The sequence below is a fragment of the Anas acuta genome, chromosome 1 (assembly GCF_963932015.1).
Source record: "Anas acuta chromosome 1, bAnaAcu1.1, whole genome shotgun sequence".
Classification (NCBI taxonomy): Eukaryota; Metazoa; Chordata; class Aves; order Anseriformes; family Anatidae; genus Anas; species Anas acuta.
Genome location: NC_088979.1, coordinates 42962626 through 42975528, shown reverse-complemented (window position 1 = coordinate 42975528; position 12903 = coordinate 42962626). Strand labels below are relative to the sequence as shown.

Below are 12903 nucleotides of genomic sequence, written 5' to 3'. Positions count from 1 at the left end.
CTATGGTAATGCACCTAAATATCTTCCAGACCCAACCTGGCTCTGCATGGCTATGTCCCAGCCTGGGCAGAGGGGATGCATGTCTGTCCACATAACAGATACACCTCAGTTCAGTCTGTTTGTGCCTAAGCTTTTCAGATTCCAAAGTCTCTGAAGAAAAGGCTTATCTTGCTTTTGAGTATAACCACCACGCTCCCTGTATCTCACATCCTGTACCCTATCAGAAACTTGTAAGTGTCCAAGTGTCACCTGAATATTGCAGCAGGGAGGTGTTTAAAAAGGAGGAAAATCAAGAAAATAGTAGGCATGAAGAAACATCCAGGACAGGAAAAAAAGATCTTTTAGTAGATGCCATTGAGGTTAAGAGGCGTTCATGTATTTTCCTACATTTTATTGAGGTGTAGGACTGTCACACTTGGATGAAATGAGTCATTTATGTATTAAGAAGTTTATCTAACTATATCCTATGGTTGTCATTATCCTAGCTGCTGAGTGTCTTACAGGCTATAACGTCTTCATCCCCAGAATAGCTCTGTGAATTAGGTAGGTCCCCTGGTGCTTTTTTTTCTTTTTTTTTTTTTTTTTTTTTTTTTTTTCCCACGGCCAAATTTGATCTTTCATATAGTTAAAAAATATTTTGAAGATAAAGAGAAAGTCATTAGACCTTTCAATAATTAAGTTTTTGGTTCTTTCTCCACGTTACTCTACTTTCCATTGCTTTCAGCAGCCCCTTGATCTGAAGCACAAAGAAGAGGCCATCTTGCCTGGGGCAGGAAAACTGCTGCTTCACTGAGCTGAATATTAGGATCATGTAAAAAAAACAGCCAAGGTAATTCATCACAGCTCAAGACGTCTGCTTTTCTTAAGCCTCCTGGAGGTGGTGTATAGGCAAGGCAGCATTACTGGATCCTTTATGCCAAGCCTCTCCAACATATAATTTTTAATCTTGCTGGAAAAGAAGCAAGAACAACAAAACCAGTGTTTTCCTAATGTAATTATCGTCTAAGGATATTCAAGCCTGTTTTCCTCTATGCATCACTGCTTTCCCACACATACACACTGAGGACATATAAGGTAGCAGTTGGAAACTACCAAAAAACAACAACAACAAAAAACAAAAAAACAAACACAACAAATACGAGTACTCAGTTTCTGCCTAATATTAGATGACAGTTACATAGTGTTATATCTCAGTAAGCGTGAGCAAAAGGCATGAACACCTGTTATGCATTTGGTATCATGTTGTTGGATACAAACCTACCCACATTCCTAAGTGGCTTGATTTTTCTCAGTATCAATGCCCAGACATTTCTGTATAGCAGCATTTTTATAGAGGTCTCACTCAGTAGCCACTAAGATAGGCTAAATCATTAGTTTCTTGTGCAAATGCAGTCAACAGTGATGATTATGTTACCTCCATGTGTGTATAATAAATTAGACAAAAATAACAATGTGCTGTCTTACAGATAACAAAGAAAAAAGATAAAAATAAAATTTGTATTATTTTGATTATGAAGCCATGAAAGGGATACGTCTGTGTTTGCTGCTTGGTAGGAAGGAAGATGTGCAAGTTCTTTAGTTAAAAGTAACTTTTAAATTATTGTATGTAGGTGAATCTGCTCCTTAAAGGTAATTCAGTAGTCGTTTTGACCCTTTTTGATGCAAAAGGAAAAAAAGAAAAGTTATTTTTACAGATTTTCTTCTTTAGCTTGATCTTTTAGTTTCTTCTCCATTCTGCTGAGCTTTATTGATAGGTGCTGAAGAACCTTATAAGAAGAGAAAAGAAGGAAATATACACATATATATTTTCACTTTCAATAAACAGTTTCTGTCCTACAAGTACATTAATGACATTGTTAGGCAAATTACATTTTCTCACATAGGACATGGCAGGAACTTTGTGAACAGCTACTCTAAACTGTCATTTATTGGGAACCAGTAGATTACAGCTACAATTGTACCAAGGTGGGATGAATTTGCTTTTAGACCACAGAGATTCTGTTTTTTGTTCCCTTCCATATCCAATTAAACCTGGAAAATCAAAATAAAGCTGAAAAGTTTTGCTTAGTTTCCAATCAGAACAGCAAATCCTTGCATCATGCTTGAAATCCTAGGTGACACCAGCACAGAAGGCTTGTGAACTAGAAACTGCAGCTCAAGTTAGAAAAATGGCCACAGAGGATAAATGAATGGTATCTGATAAGGACTTTCATTAAAACTCTTTAACATGCCTCTAGTTCTGTCACGTGCTAGAAAAGTGTGAGAAGGCCTGAGCACCCAGCAACAGTGGACAAGTATCCAAATTTTATATATGCAGTTATATATGCAGTGCTTGCCAAGAAAATTAAAAGTGTCCTAAATAACACATATATATGTTTTATTGGAGTCTTATAAAGATGTTCTGTGTTGTTCATAATGGGTAGAAAGATTCTGGAGAATAACTAAGAGACCCTTGCTTCAGGATTAATAATTTAATATCAGAAGACTGGGGGGTATGAGTCCTGAGGCTGAAAAATCCTTTTTTCTTTTCTACCAGACAGGTTGGTCACTGCAAGAAAATACTGCTTTTTCCCTAGAATAACCTCTGGGCAAGACTCTAAATGACATAATAACTTGTTTTATCTTTTATTTAGTATTTATATAGCTTCATCATACTGTTATCTGAACATCTGATTGATCTTTACAATCTCTCTGAGCTGAGAAAACAGTATTTGTATGGATATATAGAGAGAGATAAGAGACACAGCCACACTAGAAAGCAAAAAAAAAAAAGAACTTCACTGTCACAATCACTTGTACTGCACTGTCAATAATATCGATGCTTGGGAGCGCCAAATGCCTAGCTTTACTCTGAAGGGTCTGGGGAGGACTACAGGCAACAGGTGGGATAACCAAAACATTAGGCATCTACCAGAGGACATATGGACACTTAAATCTAGCCCCTGGGAAAATGCTGAGGAGAAAGGTGTACCATAAACCCCATAAATACCTAGGATTTTAAAATTATCATTAAGCCTATAGGGATAACAGGTTTTTTGTTTGTTTGCTTTGTTTTTTTGTTTTTTTGTTTTTTTTTTTTTTGTTGTTTTGTTTTTTTTTTAAGTTGGTGCAGTACTTGTTTAATGCAATAGTGTTCAAAATATACAGATACTACAGATCTGAGTTTGGTCCATCTCCCCCCTGAATGTCCCCCTTAGTGGCAGTAAAGGTTGAAGAGGAATGTGTAGCTAGGTTGTCAGAGAAATCACTTTTACATGGTGAACTTCTAACTCCCATTCAAAGACTACTAGTTTTATCCAATGATTACTTCATTACAGTAGGGAGCAAAAATCCAACACTGCGCACATCCATCTGAAAGGCATTTCTGCACACAGTGAAAGAGAAATACAACCACCAGTCTGTTAGAAACTTCAGTGCTGAATAAAAATATGGAAATCTTCATCCTAATGATGCCCTTAAGGTCACAGAAGACTAGATCAAAATGGGAACTTAAGCCATGTTTCCAGTCAGGGCTAGCACGATAATGATGAACATATATTGCAATTTTTCAGCATAATTCTTTGAGTGCCTACACACACACATGGCCCTACATATCATCTTAGTTACATGTCATCTTATTTACACATCATTGTAGCCTTGTTGTGTTCACTATTTTGGAATACATTTAGGAACAAGGCTATTAATATGTGTAAGTATTAACAGGATTGGGCTGAGAACTGTCCAAGTAACAGCCCAACTAATATTCTAAACTGGACAGATGGATAAGATATGCTTTTGGCAGCCTTTCTCATTTCCCTCTCAAACAGGTCACAATTGCTTATAAAACAGGGTTTTTACTGCAGCATTCATTTATATGATTTATTTTTCTGATGCTTAGAGTTTATAATTCATTTGCTCTATTTCCTGTTGGTATTTTCTTCCATTTATTCCTGGTTTGTTTATATAAGTACATATATTCATTTATGTAAATAAATATAAATGTTCTCTTCCAAATACTTATGGTTTCCCATGAACAGTCTATGCTCCTTTTCTTGTATCATCCTATATAGATAAAAATTAGGAAGAGATTAATTTTCAGCTGATCTGATTGCATTCTGTCATGGACACAACATCAGGATTTATATTGCACTGCGCTGAATATTGGGAGCAAAGCATCATGACTACAGGTAAAGTCAGAATCTGTAATATTCACCCCATGCTTATATTACAGGTCTGGGCAGGAATATTAGACTGAGGAGATAAAATGCAGAAATCAGAGATAGATTTGTTTTTATTCCAAAATAATTTTATTTCATATAGAAGAAGATCATGGAATGTGGCCTTTTCTTAGGCTTTTTTTAGGCCTTTCCTTGATTACGATTCCCAGTTTCTGATTATGGATCTGGGGTGATCCTACACAACTAAGGGGAGCATCTCTACTACTTCACATTATACCAGTGTGGGATAATGTGCTTGTAGTAGTCCAGTTCCAAAGACCCCTTGCTTCAAACACACTCTCCTAAGATACTTCAAAAAATTTCACTACATCAAAAAAAGATGCTGAATTCTTTGCACAGAAACTATATTCTCCTTTATTTCTTCACTCAAAAGAGTAGGGATGCCAATGGCACCCTGGACTTCCTAACTGCAGAAAAGGACACAGATCAGAAGAATGTGCTGACAGCTCAGGAAATCCTTTGTGTCAATGAAAAGTTAGGAATTATTTGGACATCATTTTCCTTCCTTCAGCTCCTTTCTATAAACGCTATACATTTTACAGGAAATTATTAGGACTTTACTGAGCCATCCAGCTGTAAGTCATTAAGCTTTTTGCAGATAGCTCTGCTAGTTTTCTACAGCAAACAATGGCTTCACCATTCTGATTTTGGTGGTACTCTTCTATGAATGGATGGAGATATCAGTCTTGATTCCTTCCCAGATAATCAGCAGTAGCAGAATAACTCTAGGCCTGTAAGAAAGGATTTTAAAAACATGTTTTAGTAGAGTAGGTTTGAGCACAGAATGGTGAGACAGGTATCTTTATTGCTGCTCTCAGTCTTAACTAAGGCCAATGAAAAACTTCCCATTAACCTCACTGGAAAATGGATCAGGCCCTAGGTGCCTTCCTGTGCCCTTGGAAATGCTGGTTTCTGCATTGAGTCCTGCCTTTAAGACAAGACAAAACAGAGTGAAGGAATTTCAAGGCATTTTTCCCCACTTAGGAATTTGCAGTAATCCAAGCTCCTTCAAGGTCTGCATCACTGCCAATGCTTGTCTGTAGACCTAATGTATTGATGAAAACATGCGTGCAAGCAACTGTATTTCATGCTAGTAATATGGAATGCTAGCTGTTAAAAAATAACCTGGAAAACTTCCCACCATGTGCATCTGGTTCTGCATTAAAGAAAATGAGACTGACCCATGAAGCAGTTGTAATTTTGTGTTGTTTTCTGTTTAAAAAAAAATAAAAATCTGCACAATTCCACATCCCTTCCATACTTTGAGGCACCAGATGGCTTAGTTTCTTGCTTCTCTTATTAAAGGCACATTTATATATACAAAATACCTATGTGTACTTTAAAAGGTCCATTTTCTCCCATGTGTGACAATCCATTTAAATTGCTGCAGAAGTCTAATTCTCTTTGCCCATGTAGGAAAATAACACCTTTGTAAAAGGTGTTAACAAAAGTTTTGGTTGCTCCAAGTAACCATTTAGTAGATGGAAAAAAAAAAAAAAAAAAAACCACAGAAAAAAAAAAAAACTTTCCTTGCAGCTTGCATCAAATGGAAAATAAGTATGGCTATTAGTAGCTTTTCTGAAATGAGCTCAATACATACAGCACAGTGAGGTACTACAAGCACAGAAAATACCAACAGCAACATTATTGGAATTAGCTAACATACTTGTTTCTCTTCAGACATCTCTCTAGGTATAGATTTGTGCTGGTGACCCCGTTTCCTTTGTATTGGTGATCCCAAATAAACAACAGGATGCAGTGAGAAAACTTGCATAACCATATTCTGCCTCAAACTGAAGCAGCAGCATCGGTTTTCAAGACTGTCTTTATTACACAACAAAAGCCAAACAATAGATGAAGTACTATCACAGCCCTACAGCTATGTGAATAGCCAATTTTTCAAATTTCTGGCAGTTCTGAATTTGTTTTAGGTTGACCTGTATGGTAATTTGTCATACAGATTATTAAGCTATCTAAAAGCAAAAGAAAAAATAATTCCAGCACTGAATGATGCATTTCTTCAAAATTGTTGGTGTTCTTTTGCATAGCTTAAGAACATTTTAAAAAGATAATTGAATTTTAAAAATAAGTTTATTTTGTCAAATTCTAAAGCTGAACATTTTGTATTTTTATTTTCATCTTTTTAAGATGTTTGAAACAATCCAGAAATCAGTTTATAACATGGTTGTCCATCAAGATATGGAAGAAATAATGAAATTACTGTAAAAATATTGATCCTATTATACTATTTGCAGGATTATCAAGCAGTTTTAGTTAGAGGACTATATCTTCATTAGAACTATCACGTAAGCATCCCCTGTGATTGCGTGGTTTGCACCATGTCTAGTATCTTTTTCAATATCCCATTTGCTCAGCATCCCTGTAGTAACTAAAACAATTGCTAACAGCAGAATAGACTGGGTCTCCAGTGAATGGTGCCTTTATACATCTGGGATCTTCTTATCTCTCTGAATAAATGAATGGAAAGAAGAAGGAATCAATGTCAAGTGAACTTCCAGCTTTGTATGATTCACTGAGAACTATATATTCTTACTGCAAATGGCTCAAAGTCTGTACACTGGGAATAGTGCTGTTTCAAGCTTTGTAGTATTTAACACAGAAAAGTAGCATTATGGCTCAGTTTATTTGGTAATCTTTTCTTAATTATGGGAATATATATGAATCTAAAATAAAAGTCGATGCTGAAAAACAAAACAAAACAAACACCTTTCCATTTTCTATGCACGCATTACTTTTTAGCCACAGAAACACCAAGAGTGGGATATAAAATCTCACCTGATCTTACAAGTGCAAAAAATAGGCACCTAATTCAAAGCTAGTCACCATAGGCTTCCTTTATAATTAATAGAAAAACGTAGGTACCTTCACAGAAGGATCCTTTACAGATGTGTTGTTCCAATGCCTACATTAGGATGAGATGAATAGCTTTCTGAAGGTGCCTGTCTTTTCCAGCTGGTTTGAAAAGGGACCCCAGTGTGACTTAGATGCCTGAGGTAAGGGAGATTAATCCTACCTTAGACTTAAGGGGGCAAAATTGCCTGGCTTCTCTAAATGTCTGTAGACTTCAACAAGGCTAAAGAAGTTTCCATTCCAGATCAACAATTTCCCATACTTCATATTTTCTGAAGAACACATTTATAAACATTTGCTTATATCTTAGTAGCTAACATATATGAGAAAATAAAAGAACAAGACCTTCCCCTTCCCCACCCTGTCCTCAACAGGATGCTTTTGAGTACCTGCATTAACATTTTGCTTGACTGACTAAGCCAATTACTAGTATGCAGTGAAGCAGTGCTACTTCAAGGGGGGCAAGATCATCATAAAAGAATGTCCCCTAACTTCTGTAGAAGGAAAAATGATGACTTTATTAATACACTATTACCATCGGAATAGGATGCTGGGGTGAACGAATGAGTGCCACTTTTGAAAGGCTGTGAATGTATCCTGACCTGGTAAGTGTCTAACAATGGGTGTAATTATCTTTTCTGTGGTGCCATATCATTAGTTGTCACTTTAATTGTCACACCAGTCACTTGACAAAGATTTTTTTGATGTGTAATACTAGAAGCCAAGCCCTGTGAAATGCTGGTGAATTAGACTCCTCGGCGTTCCAGAAGAGTTGCACCTATCCAGAAAAAAAGGACAGCAGGATCTCTACACCAGGGCTTAATTATGCACAGATTTACAGTGTACTGTTGCTTCTGCTAGATGGTGTAGTAGCTAAATGGGTATTTCTGAGTGGGAATGGCAAACAAAGAATGAATCCCTGAGCTGCCTTTTTCTCAGAGACAGTGGGGGAGGGGGAACAGTGTAGTCATACTGCCAGGAAACCTGCAATAAATGCAAATTGATAGTTATACTGTGCACAAATTGACACTTTTTATAGTCATGATGTTTGTCCTAGCAAAATTTAAATGCACTGGTGTTGATGCAGTCACACTCTTCCTGCTTGCTCCAGCCTCCCCCAGCAGCTGGGGTCAGCAGTAAGGACACAGAGCGCATGAAGTATGGTTGGCCACAGCAAGACCCAGATGCTAAGCTAAGGATGATATCTTTTCAGTAGCTGCATCTGGCTATTTGGCAGGCTCTACAGGCTGATCTGCTGGCAGGCCTGGATTTGCCTCTGGGTCTGTCATCTGTCATGTTGTTACGCTGTTGATGGGCTGTCTCTGCTGTCTTGCCCTCCCAGACTGCATTTGCCTTTCAGCTGCTTCTGCTGCTGAGGATTTTGCTGCTGCTGCTCAACATTTAAGGACAAGAGGATGGCAGTATGCTGCTAAGATGCGTAGTTCAGAGTGCAAGATCAGGACAGCGTTCTCAGAATCAGAAATATGCTTGGCACACACTCGTTAATGCGTGATTTAAAAAAGCAGCCCTGCAGATTTGGAATTGACTTGCAGACTATTTGTTATGCTTTGCTGCTAGTTAGTAATTCAGGTCTCCGATGACTCATGCACCTTTGTTTTTAATTACGACACTTTCATTTCAGCATATACCTGATGATGACATGTACAATCGTTGATTAGCAAAGCAGAAGCCTTAATGAGCACGGGGTAGCTTAGTGAGCTGGCTGTAAAATAAATAAGAAATGTATCAGAAATTTGTCTGTTCTCTGCCGCATGGTGCATAATAACTTGAAGAAAACAGTTAAAATAAAATATTAACCGGCTAGCAGAACTGGGAAAACAGCTCACTGTTAACGTGTCCAGTAGTGAGAGAAAATTACAGGTTTCATTGTGTATGCTGCACCATCTGCCTACACAGAGAGCCTAAGCCGTAGGCTCTCCCGAGGGAAATAGCTGTGGATAAGTTATTCAATTAGAACAGCATTATTGGCCAGCTACCTTGGAGAATTGGGTTGATGATGTTGTGATTATCCCGCTCTACATTCCTTCATGTCCCAGACAGGCTGCATTGCTTTGCAACTTCCTTAAGTGTTCACTCAACTGTACAGTAGGTGAGCAATTGAACCAGGGAACGTCAGGGATGCCTGAAAGAAAATCAATTTTGAATGAACTTTCTCTGCTTAGCCACAGCCTACATATTCTGAGTCATATTGTATTTTTGTGGACCTCAGTGTACTAAGTGACAGAACTGGTAGTGGGAGGAAAGAGAATTTCATTGCGTGCATTTAACCTGTGGCTGGGCACCAGGACTCACATGGTAGGATACAAAATAGGACAATACTCCTTCAAGTGTGGCATTCCTGTCACATCCCATTAGTGATACAGAAGCTTTGAAAGACCACATTAAGACTGTTTTGAGAAACTCATTAGGTTCTTTACCACCAAGGTTCAAAGGTAAAATTCTCTTCTTCGAAAGTTTTTTCTTTCAAAACAGAACAAATCAGGGTCTGATCCTAATCTTGCAAACCCATTATTTTGCTGGCCTCCTGCTGAAGTTAATGATATCTAAGAAGCACCATAATATTCTCAAAATAGTGCTCTCAGTCTCGCCTTGCTGCCTGCATAGGAACCTAGAGAAACTTGTCTAATCATTTTTATTTTTATTTTTTCTAAAAAAGAGCAATGCTGCATCTTAAAAAAATGATTTAATTTTTAAAAATAAAATCAAAACTCCCCACCCCTTTTCATAATCTAGTGTTGCTCTGCTTGTCCCTGGTCTACTTCAATTTTAACAATTATGGGATCTTAAGACTGCAGGGTCTTGCTGTACCATTTATTTTGATGTCTTGTGTCACGCAGACTGTAGAATTTTCAATCTCATCAAAAGGATTGGTGTCCTTTTAAATTAAGTGGCAATAGTTTATTATTTTTCCATCAACACTTAAAAACTCTTCCATTTTTTCAGTTGTTCCTACATTCAAAATTGTAGTCATATTTCTTTCGTGGTATGTCATGCACTGATCTAGTCTGGGAAGTCTAACAGGGAACCTTGCAATGAGAACCCCTAGGAGAGACACATTTTTAAAACGTGTTTTAATCAGAGCTGAGCTCTCCTGGAAAGGTGACATGTCTGCTCTGAGTTCACATCATGATCAGTAATCTTTTCCCCCTTCTTCAAAGCTGGATGTCTTGTTAAACAAAGATGTACATCATCTACAAGGTCCACAGGAGGGAGGCATTTGAGAAGTGACAAACGAGGTCACTGGATTTGCAGCTGAAGCATCCTCGGATAAGTTCTGAAAGGTCCAGTCTCTGAAAATAGCAGTGATGCCTCATGGCTGATGACACCAGGTCAGTTTGTTTCATTTTTTATTGTTTTCATTTCACTGTTTACTTTTTCATCATAGAGGTTCAGCTGGGCTGGGCAGCTGAGAGATGCTGTGACTGTCTATCTTGTCCTCAGTGCAGTGCCTTGCTCAGAAAGAGAGGAGACATCATCAGCTGTCTTAAAAAAAACAAAGCAGGGCAGTCCATGAAGGAAGGAGAGGGAGGACTGTGAGGCTGTGGGAGCTCTCATACTTTAGGAAAATTTAGATCATGTGACTTTCTGTGTCTTGAAGGAACAGGATAAAAAACAATGTCTAGGAATGAAGTAATACCATTTACTGATGTACATTTGCATCAACAGTTTTGAGCTATTTTCTGCAAATCCTCTTTGTGCAGTGTCTTACTCAAGTTATTTCCCATATCCCATCCTCCCTTTTGTCTGAACCACTGATACCTCCAGCGTGCATCTGCTCACCGGGAGTGACCTGTACTGTTGCATCTGTGTGACTTTTAGACAGCGGGGTGGAGGCTTTAAACTTTGTGATTGCAGGGAACCAACATATAAGGAATGAATATTGATGAAGTACTGCTGCGACGTGTGCTCATACTGCTAATGACAAAGATGATAATAATAAGGGCCCCGACACCCAGCAAAAAAATCCAGTTTCTTCTTACATGGTGCCTCACTGAGTGCCTCTGGAAAAGACAGAATTCATCTGCCAGCTCCTTGTAGGGCCATAAAATTTATTGACTTCTTAACTTCTTCCACTCTATGAAACCACCTTATTTATTTATTTATTTATTTATTTATTTATTTATTTATTTATTTATTTATAGACTATGACACAGAGATTAATATGGGACTCCTGGGATATGCAAACCACCAATTGAAGGGAGTGCCATTTTCCTTTTATACTACCAGTGGAGAAAATAGTGCCAACTGAACCCATCTGCTCACCTACTGATGAATGTGAAGTTATTAGTTGGGTGTTCATTCAGAGTTTTCATATCCATTTTTTTGTGTATTTCTACTTAACATTGTAATTTGAAAATGTGTGGTATCTGTAACAATACACTGTGTAATATAGCCTGGTTGCAAGACTGTATTACAGTCTTTAAAGGAATCATGTTTTGTATTAGTTTTGAGTCTTATTTCTGGGGAGGAGAAAGCTTCCAGAAAGGTGTATTTCCTTAAACAATTATCTGTCTTAGAGGTACCTTTGTTTCACATTCTTGTGCCGTGTTGTTGATGTCTAACAGAAAAAGTATTATACCTTTCGCATAATTTGAGCAAGGTCAGGAGCTGGACTTGACCCTTATCGTCCCCTTCCAGTTTAGGATATTTTGTTCTGTTCTGTCCTAGCTGGATGTTGAGAGTTTTACCTTGGGTGTTTTGTCACTCACCTCAGCAAGACTAGGATTCATCCATAGGCTCTTCATTTATGGTGACATTTATTCTCTTTCTGCTGCTTTCTTAAATATACATATACAATTCAATAACCTCATTAAATGATCTTTAAAATATATTTATTGAAATAAATATAGGGCAAGGCTGCAAAGGTAGATGAAGCTACCATACTTTTAAATAATAGCTTTGCGAGAACCACGTACTGTGCCTTTCTGTCTACATCAACAAGAATTTCAGCAATGAGATAGTAGGAAGGGAAACAGTTATGGCAGTATGATTCAACTCAACTTTGCACAGACTCCAAGAAACACACAAATAAATGCACTTCATAAACCGTCATCTTTTACATGTGGTTCATTATTAGCATTTCTGGGTGTATAGGTGGTATATTTTAAAATGAGAGATTGTACTACTTACTTTTTAAAACTTTGTTCTTCCTGTAGAAGAGACAAAGGTGTGGTCCTTCTGTACCACGGTCTGGTGTGCAGTTTCCAAAATCACAAGAGCTCTCCATGCTCTGTTTAGGTGGAGCATACCTGAGTTGCTCTTGAGATGAGATCCAGTGCCTGGAAACCTGGAACTGTAGCCATGGATCTGACCCCAGGATATGTCTGGAGCACAAGGAACTCTGCACATCATTCCTGATTGTGAAGTACTTTTTGGAGTATCTTCTTGTGCTAATATGGGGATGTGGCTGGCAGTATCCTGCACTGCCTGCTAAGGAAGGCCTCAAAGAAGTCTGGGAAAAAAGGGAATGATATGCTGGGTTAGCTAGAGCTGTCATTGAAAGCTGTGGTTTATACTTTCACTTTGCTCAATATTTTTTTAAAGTTTCAATACTGAAAGTGAGAATTGATTATTTTTACTCTCTAAAGAAGAGCATACAGACTCAGCAAGAGATCATGACAAGGGCACAAAAAATAAATGAAGCTTGAAAAATGAATCTTGAGTCAAATGAAGTAAAGAATGGGAAAAATGTGGTGCCATAGAGATGTCTAATTGTTCTGTTTTACTATGATTTCCCTCATCCAGACATGAATAACCCTGAGATTCTCCGTTAGCCTGGCTACACTGACTTCTG

The 12903-nt window shown here is 37.8% G+C and overlaps 1 long non-coding RNA gene across 4 annotated transcripts in view; it reads right to left on the bottom strand.

Moving 5' to 3' along the window:
• Positions 1-4263: 4263 nt before the first annotated feature.
• Positions 4264-12903, bottom strand: part of LOC137853621 (uncharacterized) — a 90642-nt gene continuing 82002 nt past the window's right edge. For 3 of the 4 annotated variants that reach the window (XR_011094602.1, XR_011094603.1, XR_011094613.1), the window contains exons 6-8: positions 12240-12561; positions 9086-9231; positions 4264-4948 (exon numbers count right to left, since the gene is read on the bottom strand). This is a non-coding gene — a long non-coding RNA (uncharacterized lncRNA). Of the gene's footprint in view, positions 4949-8737; positions 8812-9085; positions 9232-12239; positions 12562-12903 lie in introns of all 4 variants that reach the window. The other variant, XR_011094606.1, reaches the window with a different exon arrangement.